This window comes from Chiloscyllium plagiosum, unplaced genomic scaffold, assembly GCF_037043375.1.
Source record: "Chiloscyllium plagiosum isolate Xiang-an unplaced genomic scaffold, Cpla_swu_hap1 HiC_scaffold_12, whole genome shotgun sequence".
NCBI classification, from domain to species: domain Eukaryota; kingdom Metazoa; phylum Chordata; class Chondrichthyes; order Orectolobiformes; family Hemiscylliidae; genus Chiloscyllium; species Chiloscyllium plagiosum.
The window spans coordinates 48451573-48461234 of record NW_028270150.1 but is presented as its reverse complement, the minus strand read 5'-3'; positions in this window follow the sequence as shown (position 1 = coordinate 48461234).

The following is a 9662-nucleotide window of genomic DNA, read 5'->3' as shown; positions in this document are numbered from 1 at the left end:
AATTCTCCAAACCTGCTCCACCATTCAACAGGATCATAGCTAGTCATTCAACATAATACACTTTTCCTAATTTGTCCCCATACCCCTTGATCCTTTTAGCACAAAGACCTATATCTAACTTCTTCTTGATATCATTCAATGTTTTGGTCTCAACTGCTTTCTGTGACATAGAATTCCACAATTATTAGTAAGGTGAATGGTTTGAGCTTTTGAGAAGGAAATTCCAGAGGTAAATGAGGGCAAAGGGAATAAGTGTGGGAAACTGTTTCCTGTAAAAGGTCATAATGTTGGTCAACTGCAAAGAAATTAAAGAGCTAGAGGAAGGTGTGTGTGGGGGGAGTGTTAATCCTCAGGTTTCCTGCCTCCATATACAATGTCTGTGGGTAGAGGTAGATGCCAATGGCAAGGGGACACCAGACCTCCAGTACAGTGTTGCAATTGTGATCGATTGTGTCACTTTGCCTGGGATTGTAGAGCACCTTGACGGTACTGACAAGGACAGACACAAGAACAGGAATCAGGCCAGGGGTACAGAGCTCTGTCACTAGAAGGGAAGCAGAGGACACTGCTTCACTTTATCCACCAGTACCGAATGCAAATCCAAGAACATGACTGTGCCAGGCCTCTCCAGTGTGGGTGTGTAATGCCACACTGTAGGCAGTGTAGGCAGCTTCAGGGCTCCTGTGCCCAGGGGTTGTCCACTATGTCAGTTTTTTTCTCAGTTTTTAAAATCTTGTTTTAAAGTTTTTTTCCTCTTTTTATCGATTTTTGGCAGAGGCAATATGAAAGCAGCTTTGTTGAGATCCAGAGCATGGCTGTGGCTGGTGAGTCTGGAGCAGGATCTGGAAGATGGCAATGAGGTAGTTGGTGAGTATGGTGCGGGATCTGGAAGATGGCAGCGAGGTGGTTGGTGAGTCTGGTGTGGGATTTGGGAGATGGCAGCGATGTGGTAGGTGAATCTGGTGCGGGATCTGGAAGATGGCAGCTAGGTGGTTGGTGAGTCTGGAGCAGGATCTGGAAGATGGCAGCGAGGTGGTTGGTGAGTATGATGTGGGATCTGGAAGATGGCAGCGAGGTGGTTGATGAGTCTGGAGCAGGATCTGGAAGATGGCAGTGAGGTGGTAGGTGAGTCTGGTGCGGGATCTGGAAGATGGCAGCGAGGTGGTTGGTGAATCTGGTGTGGGATCTGGAAGATGGCAGTGAGGTGGTTGGTGAATCTGGTGTGGGATCTGGAAGATGGCAGCGAGGTGGTAGGTGAATCAGGTGCGGGATCTGGAAGATGGCAGCGAGGTGGTTGGTGAATCTGGTGTGGGATCTGGAAGATGGCAGCGAGGTGGTTGTGAATCAGGTGCGGGATCTGGAAGATGGCAGCGAGGTGGTTGGTGAATCTGGTGTGGGATCTGGAAGATGGCAGTGAGGTGGTTGGTGAATCTGGTGTGGGATCTGGAAGATGGCACCGAGGTGGTTGGTGAGTCTGACGCGGGATCGGGAAGATGGCAAAACAGATTCGAATTAAGCCAATCAGTTTTCTTAGACACTGTGGTAACCCATGGGAAATGCAAAATTGAAAAGAAATGCATTCAACCAATATGCAGTTGTCCCCTCCCTAAAGATGTGAAATTGCTTTGATCTTTTTTGTTGACTTTTGTAGAAATCATATTGATAGTTTTGATATCAAAGCATTTTCATTATCACATCTTTGGAAGGAGAATATTCCCTGGTAGTAGACTGAACAACACAAGCTGTTTCAGATTAAAACAGGCTTTAGCTACAGCTCCACAACTGCAAGAATGGGAAAATGGGACGATTGTCTTATGCTTCTAGGCTTTTAACACAAATACAGTAAGGATTCATGCTGTATGAAAGGATTCACACTGCTTTGGGCAGTGCAGCATTTTTCTTACATAATTAGGCTTCATTCCTTGATTATCCTTACAGAACATACTCCTATTCAATTGTTGTTAAGATAGATGCATTAAAAATGGTACTGTTGGTCAAATCAGACAGTGGGTTGGACCTTAATGATTCAAGATCCAGATATCACAGTCAAATGACCAAATTGCTAACTTTCTAGCTGATAATGTAAGTTACAGTGGTAAATTGCATGAGTGTCAAATTTGGACAATAGGTGATCCTAAGGGATCATTTGTTACAAAACAAAAGAGGACTCATAAATTCAATAAGATTGGAATATATGTCTGACATACCTGAACAGAGAGATGCCACCAAACAGCTTTTGAATATTTTTGTTGATGGATCCTGTATGGTGGAGAATGCCATTAGAAAGTGTTACGACACGGGTAAACCTTTCTGCTTAATTTAAAACCAGCAACACAGAAAAGATTTATCCCATGCAGTAATCTGTAAAAATTCAAGTGGCCAAGAACTATTTAGAGTAAAAATTAATAAATTTATTTCTTAAAGTATAACAGAGAATAATTAACTGACAACTATATGCAAGTCCTTACTCTAAGCTATCTTTTACCTTCCCTTCTCTAATTATAGTTCGATAAAACCCTCGATTATGATTTACAGAACAAAATGTCTTATCTCAAAACCCCTGCAGCTTTCATTCTTATCGGTATTTTGGTCCTCTTTTCTTCTTCTTGGTGATCCTGCTTCCCAGGTTACTGATTGATAAAGGTACCTTTTAAGAGAGCTATTTTCTGGGCAGTGTGCAGATGTTGTTGACTTTGCAGTTCTCCTCTCAACTGTTCAATTTTCCTGGGTCTTTCCCCTCTCCCCAAAGCATTGGATTGTGTCATTGGCTTTTAAGATTGTCAATATACTCAATTCAAAGTGGATTGGAGTTTGGTATTTTTTCGGGATGTAATCTAAACTGATGGGCCTAATTCGAATCTGTTTTGTCATTTCCAGGCAACCAGCTAATCAAGTTGTTCCACCAAATGTGACTTTTTTTTTTCAGAACACTTGGTTCTGTCAGGTAGTTCTGTTGCTTTTAACTCTCTTAAAAGTACAGTACACCCATATCTTCATAACAAAAGTCAGAATGGGGAATATATGTAGAGGATCACCAAGGGTACACCTCACGCCGTGTTAGCTGTTAAATGACCAAATGGAATGAATTCTCAGCAGCCGAATTGGCACCTATAGCTTATGTAGTTAGTCACCCAGATAAGTTCTCAACACCAGCAGATATATCTTCTGCCAGTATGTATGTAGTTTAACTGACTTCCTGCCATTGTGGGAAGTGAGAGAGTTTTGTTTCAGTTGATTCTATTGTCTATGTTCTTGTTGAAGTATAGTTTTCAAATTGCCCAACATGGATGTTGTTACCATTAGTCAGGCTAAAGTAGAAGATCTCAAACAGGCTCAGTGTAATGATGATAATTTAAAACAGTTACAGGATGGAACATATCCTGCTTTCTATCACAGATGGAAAGCTAAGTTACAACTCCAGGATGGACTTGTTCTAAATAATGGATGGTATGTGGTGCCAACTGAAGATAGTAATCAAATTGTTTATCAATTTCATGACATTCAAGGTCATCAGGGAGCAAAAACAACTGTTAATTAAATTACAGGGCTATGTTGGTGGCCTAATTTGCATACGGTTGTGAAGCTTTACGTGGCCAATTGTTTAATATGTGCTCAGAATATTCCTGATAGGTACGTGAGTGAGAAGGAATTGAGGCACGCAAGACTGGTTGAAAGCCCAAGGACGAATGTACAGATAGATTATATCAATCCTTTACCACCATGTCAGGGAGGATTCTGATATTTCCTCGTGGTAAATGATGCTTTCAGGAAGTGGGTTGAGGCATTCCTTACCAAAGCAACACAGCTAACGTGACAGCAAATGTCCCAGTGCAACAAGTGTTTTCTAGGTGGGACTCCTACGTAGTATCGAATCAAGGCACTCATTTTACTGCTCAAGTAACGCAAGATGTTATGATCTTATTTGGGATCAATCATATGTTCTGTATTGCCTGTCATACTCAATTAAGTAGGATAGCAGAGAGGATGAATTGTACTTTAAAAAACATGAATGGGAAGACCCTACAGCAAAACAATTTTACATGGAACATAGAACTACAATTTGTTCCAATGACAGTGTGAAAGACAGTTTCTAGTTCAACTGGATTTACTTCACCATGTTTTGATAATAGAACATTCCATGAGGGGAATTGAATCTCTGTTGGGGGTTAAATTTTCTGAACCTGACATTGTTGCTCTTAGTCATGAGAGAACTGTACAACAATTGCTTGGCAAGGTTCAAACAGCTCAGGTGTCAGCAGTTATTAAAATTGTACACAAAAAGAAACAGAGGAAGGCTTACATTGATGGTAAAGTGAATTCGACAGAGTATGAGGTGGGACAACAGATGATGCTTCAAGTTCATCAACCAGGTACTTTTTTGTCATTTGGATAGCATGGACCCTATTCTATTGTAGATAAAGTAGGTCCTTAATGTATAAAGTGTTACAGGATTCTGGAAAAAACTAGATGGTTTCATATAGACCAAGTGAAGGCATATAGTGTTCCATGTAATAATCGGTTTCATATTCTGTCAGAAGCATGTGATCTCTATGCATACACTTCTAATTCTTACATTTGTTCTTATTTATCTGGTTGTTTGACATTGATTTTACAGGGAGATAGTCAGATAGATAGTGAGTCAAAAGATTCCACAGATTGCCAGTCAGATAGTTCATCTGATTCTTTGCCTTCTGTCAGTCAGCCAATTCTTTAACCATGTCAGTACCTTGCCTCTAACACCATGGGCTCCTACCTTATTTGCCAGCTCCTGTGCAACACATTGTCCAAGGCCTTCTAGAAATCCAAATAGATCGCGTCCACTAGCTCTCCTTTGTCCAACTTTCTTGTTACCTCTTCAAGGGATTCTAAAAAATTTGTCAGGCATGACCTCTTCTTGATGAAATTATGCTGACGCATGTGTTTCCAAGTAATCAGCAAACTCATCTTTAATTTTTTTTTCTTTTTTTCTTTTTTTTTTCTTCCTTTAACCCCCACACTACCACCTAAGTGCGGTAGTGTTTATTTTTTTTCCCCAGCACCCATGGTGTGTGTGTGCAGGTGTGAGACACAGTGAGAGACACAAGGTGCACGAATCTTTATTCAATTTCCACCACCAGGAAGATAGGAAAACACCCGGGTGGCCAGTGACAAACACTGCCCTTCACATCAAAGGGCAGTGCTGTGTGATCAAAACAGTGAAGGGGAGGGTAGGGACTAAATCAAAATAGAGTTGGAGGGAGAAATGATGCACTCCACTCCCTGCGGCGCCCACCTCTCCCTGAACAACTCCAGGGTGTTGGTGGACACCGCGTGCTCCTTCTCCAAGGACACCCGGGCTCTAACATAACCGCGGAAGAGGGGCAGGCAGTCGGCCCTAACGACCCCCTCCACGGCCTGCTGCCTGGACCTGTTGATGGCCAGTTTGGCCAGGCCCAGGAGCAGACCCACGAGGAGGTCTTCAGACCTGCCCTCCTTCCTCCGTACCGGGTGCCCAAAGATCAGGAGCGTGGGACTGAAGTGCAGCCAAAAACAGAGGAGAAGGTTTTTAAGGAAATCAAAAAGGGAGTGCAAACGCCCACACCCAATATAGACGTGGTCCACGGACTCCACAGCACCACAGAACAAGCAGTTGGGCTGGGAGTCCGTGAACCACCGCAACCTGCAGTTGCAGGGGACTGCTGCGTGCAGCACCCTCCACCCCAGATCCCCGAGAGAAAGGGGGAGGACTCCCGCGTAGAGAGCCCTCCACTGGGGATCCCCACCGCCCGGTGGCAAATGGGCACGCCAACAAACTCATCTTTAATAATGTACTCTAAAGTCTTACCAATGGTCAGCCTAAAATGTCCCATCTTCTGTCTCCATCCCTTCTTAAACAGGGATGTAACATGTCATAAAGCTGGTCCTTTTTTCTAAAATCTGTTCCTTTTCTCAATGATACTGTGTCCTTGGCTTTTTTCAGAGGGGTCATAAACAGGCCAGGCTCCGAGATGGCTGGGTTTGGTACAGAGATCAAAGGCCTTTTTGCTTATACATAAACAGATGAGTTTTTAGGCCAAAGCTTTTATGTTTTTAGAAGTGGCCTGTATAAATCAAGCGGTGAGACCAACTCTCGATCTGAGCAGTTCAGTCCAGAACTAGTTAAGGAGTTCAGCAGTGGACTGTGTGAAGAAGTGCTGCTAGAGTCTCTCTCCATCTGCCCTTCTAACTGCGATCTGTAAAGCTTTGTTTCACTTTTACTGTGTTTAAGGGGTTTGCTTATTGGGACTGTTGTGTATATTTGGAACAGCATAATTAAGTCTGGTTTAGATAGATTGAGTTCTGTAGGGGTTCTTTATTCTATCCTTTGTGCTTCATTATATAATTTGGTGAATAAATTTTTGTCTGTTTTGAAACCTAGTAGTCAACCTAGCTAAATTACTCTGGGTAATTTTCACTGTACACTTACCAAAACAAATTGCAAAGTTATGGTCTGGGCTGCCTGCTAAAGAATGTTTTGAGCGGTCTAGCCTAGTCCATAACAAACGTTAGCCATTTTCCAGTCCTCTGGGACCTTCCCTGATAACTATTGCTTTCAGAGTCCAGTGTACTGAAGTTGAAGCGGTGGTCAGGTGCCTATAGCAGAAATGCTTACAAGCACACCTTTAGATAAGTTAGCAGAACATAGGAGAAGCCTTTAAGATCACATTTGAAAAACACATGCCCTGAAATCACCTTCAGAAAGAACAAAGAATTACGAGGTGGAATCTACATGGAAAATAAAGTTGGTGACTTCACTCGAATTAGGATAGGGTTTGATTCAACCCAAATTTAAAGATCCTGCCAGACCTGCTGAGCTTTTCCGGCAACTTCTTTTTTGTTTCTGAAAGAGTTAAAGTTCCTGTTAAATGTGAATTAAGTAATGTAAATGAAGTGAGTTTAAGTTAAGTTTAAGTTAGATGAAGTAAGAAGTAAATGCTGCAATAAATGTATGTTTTATATTGAGTTTTGGTACTTTAAGAATTAAACAGAGTTTGTTTAATTAAATTCTGAATTGGTTCCCTGCCTTTTATCTGCCAAACAAGATAAGAACACCTGGGTAAAAGGTTTGAGTACTCCTTTTCGGGCAACAAATCTGGCAACTGCCATGCTCCAAGTTCAATTTCATATTCCTAATAGAAGCTGACTCTGTTTTCTTCCTTCACCAGCATCCCCTCAGGAATGTAACTCTGTGTTCATTTAATAGTTCCTACAACCCCATGGAATCCTCCAGTTCTGAAAAAAATAGCCTTTTCAATCAATGAATACTGTTGAATTGTCTAAATTAAGTTAGCAAAGTTGGCATTGCTGACAACTTCTCAAGGAGTGGACAGCAAAATGGCTGTCTTGTCAAGATTGCCAGAGGTTCATGTCTAAATGATACTCAGTGTCAGCCTCAGTACAAATATCTGAGAAGAACCTAACACAATGCTCCGCTAACATTTACATCCAATTCCAGACACCTTCACACAAGTCAGTAGATCCAATGGTTTGACCGAGACCCTGAGGATAGAAATGTGAAAAGTGATTTCTCACAATTCTGGGCAACATCTTTCAGGATCTACATGTTTTAGTTAGCACTTTCTACCTTCCCAACAGGCTTAACTTAGCAATAGAACATAAAGCCATAGAAAGCTTACAGAACAGAAAGAGGTCATTTTGTCCATCATGTCTATGCTAGCTGAATAAACTAACTACTCATTCTAATCCCACTTTCCAGCACTTGGAAAGTCTTCACATTATAAAGTTTCATGTTCAAATCTAGGTTCCTTTTAGTTGGTTGATGGTTTCTTCCTCAACTCCCAAAATGGACAGCAAATCACAGATACCCACTACTTTCTGGGTGAAAACATTTTTCCTCATATCCATTCTAACCTTTGTAGTAATCACCATATGTCTGTGCTCCATGGTAATTGGCCTCTCCACTGGGGAAAGTAGGTCTTCCCTGTCCAATCTTTCTAAACTCCTCAGCCTCCCTTGTTCTATGAGAATCTTATCCAGCTTCCCTCATAGGATTCACTCCAAGGTCTCTCTCTTCCTCTGTCCCTCTCAACACCTTCCCAATTATTGTGTATTTCCTTTGCTTTGTTTGCCCTCCACAAATGCAAAGCCTTGTGCTTCTCTGGATTGAATTCCACTTATCCCTTTTCTACCTACACAACCAAACCATTGATATCATTCTGTGGTCAACAGCCTCTCTCTTCATTATCAAATATATGGCCAATTTTATATGTCAGCAGCAAATTTCCCAATCATGCTTCCCACAGTTAAGTCTATATCAATAATACATATCGTAAACAGCAAGGTATCGAACACAGCCTTGTGGAACACCACTGGAAACCACTTTCCATTAGCAAAAATATCCTCAACCATTACACTTTGTTTCCTGTCAGTGAGCGAACTTTGGATCCAGATTGGCCCATTTCCATCCGTCTCTCTGGCTTTAACTTCCCTGACTGGCCTGTCCTGTGAAACCTTGTCAAATGCATTTATAACATCTGCCTCCACGATTGTCCTCACAACTTTTCCCTCACCAGTACCTGACCTCCAATTTTCTGTTTCTGTGTCTGACATATGTGCTAATTTTCAGTCATACTAGTTATAGACTCCAAAATAAAATGCAAGCATTGATTTCTGATAATTTCTGTTGAATAGAGTTGTTGCAGCAGTAATGAATGTAGTGATCATTACAATGTTAAACTATCTTTTACTGGGATCATTTTAACTTTTAGTGATGTTTAAAAACAGGCAATATTGGATCAACAGCCTGTTACACACCCAATTTCTCATTCCATGTATGCCAAGTGAAAGGGAACCTATATGAGATGACATTCTGACACTATCTGTTCTATACCATTACTGAAAATTTCAACTACTTTTATTGCCTTTAGCAAATCCTAAACCACATTTCACAATCCTGCTGCTCTGATAATTGAACCCCTCGGGGGTTAGGTTTAGCTTAGTAATAGCTTTTAATTTCTTATTGTCAGTTCATAAAATGTAGATACCATTGGCTATGCTAGCATTTATTGTCTTCCTTTAATTGTGTATCATCCCAAAGTTCCCCTTTACAAAAAATTTCAAAATGTCACCCTCAGGTATTATCATTAATTACATCTCAAAGATTGTCTTGAGTTTTCAAAGGTTAGTTAGGTTTCTGTTGAAGTTTAGGGGAATTTGTGATTTGCTTAAGATATTTATTCAAATTATTTGCAGATCCCTGAAACCAGATTATTGTATAATAAATTAATGCAGTGGAACTTGCTCAATGAATGAATGGAATTTTTAAAACTTTATGGAAAGTCATAAAGAAATCAACATTTTTATAATATGGGTAGAACAATGTTTCTATGTCCTATATGAAGGAGAAAGCATTTAAAACTAATAAAATGCTGGACTAAATATAAAATATTATTGGATTTTTCTACACGTAATTTTTGAAATTGCTCGATAGTGTTTTGCCCTTGGGGCTGAAAAAAAGAGAAATGTTGATTCGTGTTTTTGGCCAGTACATGGCACTGTTGTACTCTGCAATTGTTGTTTTGTGGCCTGTTAGGAGAAAGGTTTTAAAAGACAAAGCATATAACTATTCCGTGTAAATGAGTACCAGATTCATCCCTATAAAGCTAGGAATGTTAGAGCAAAAT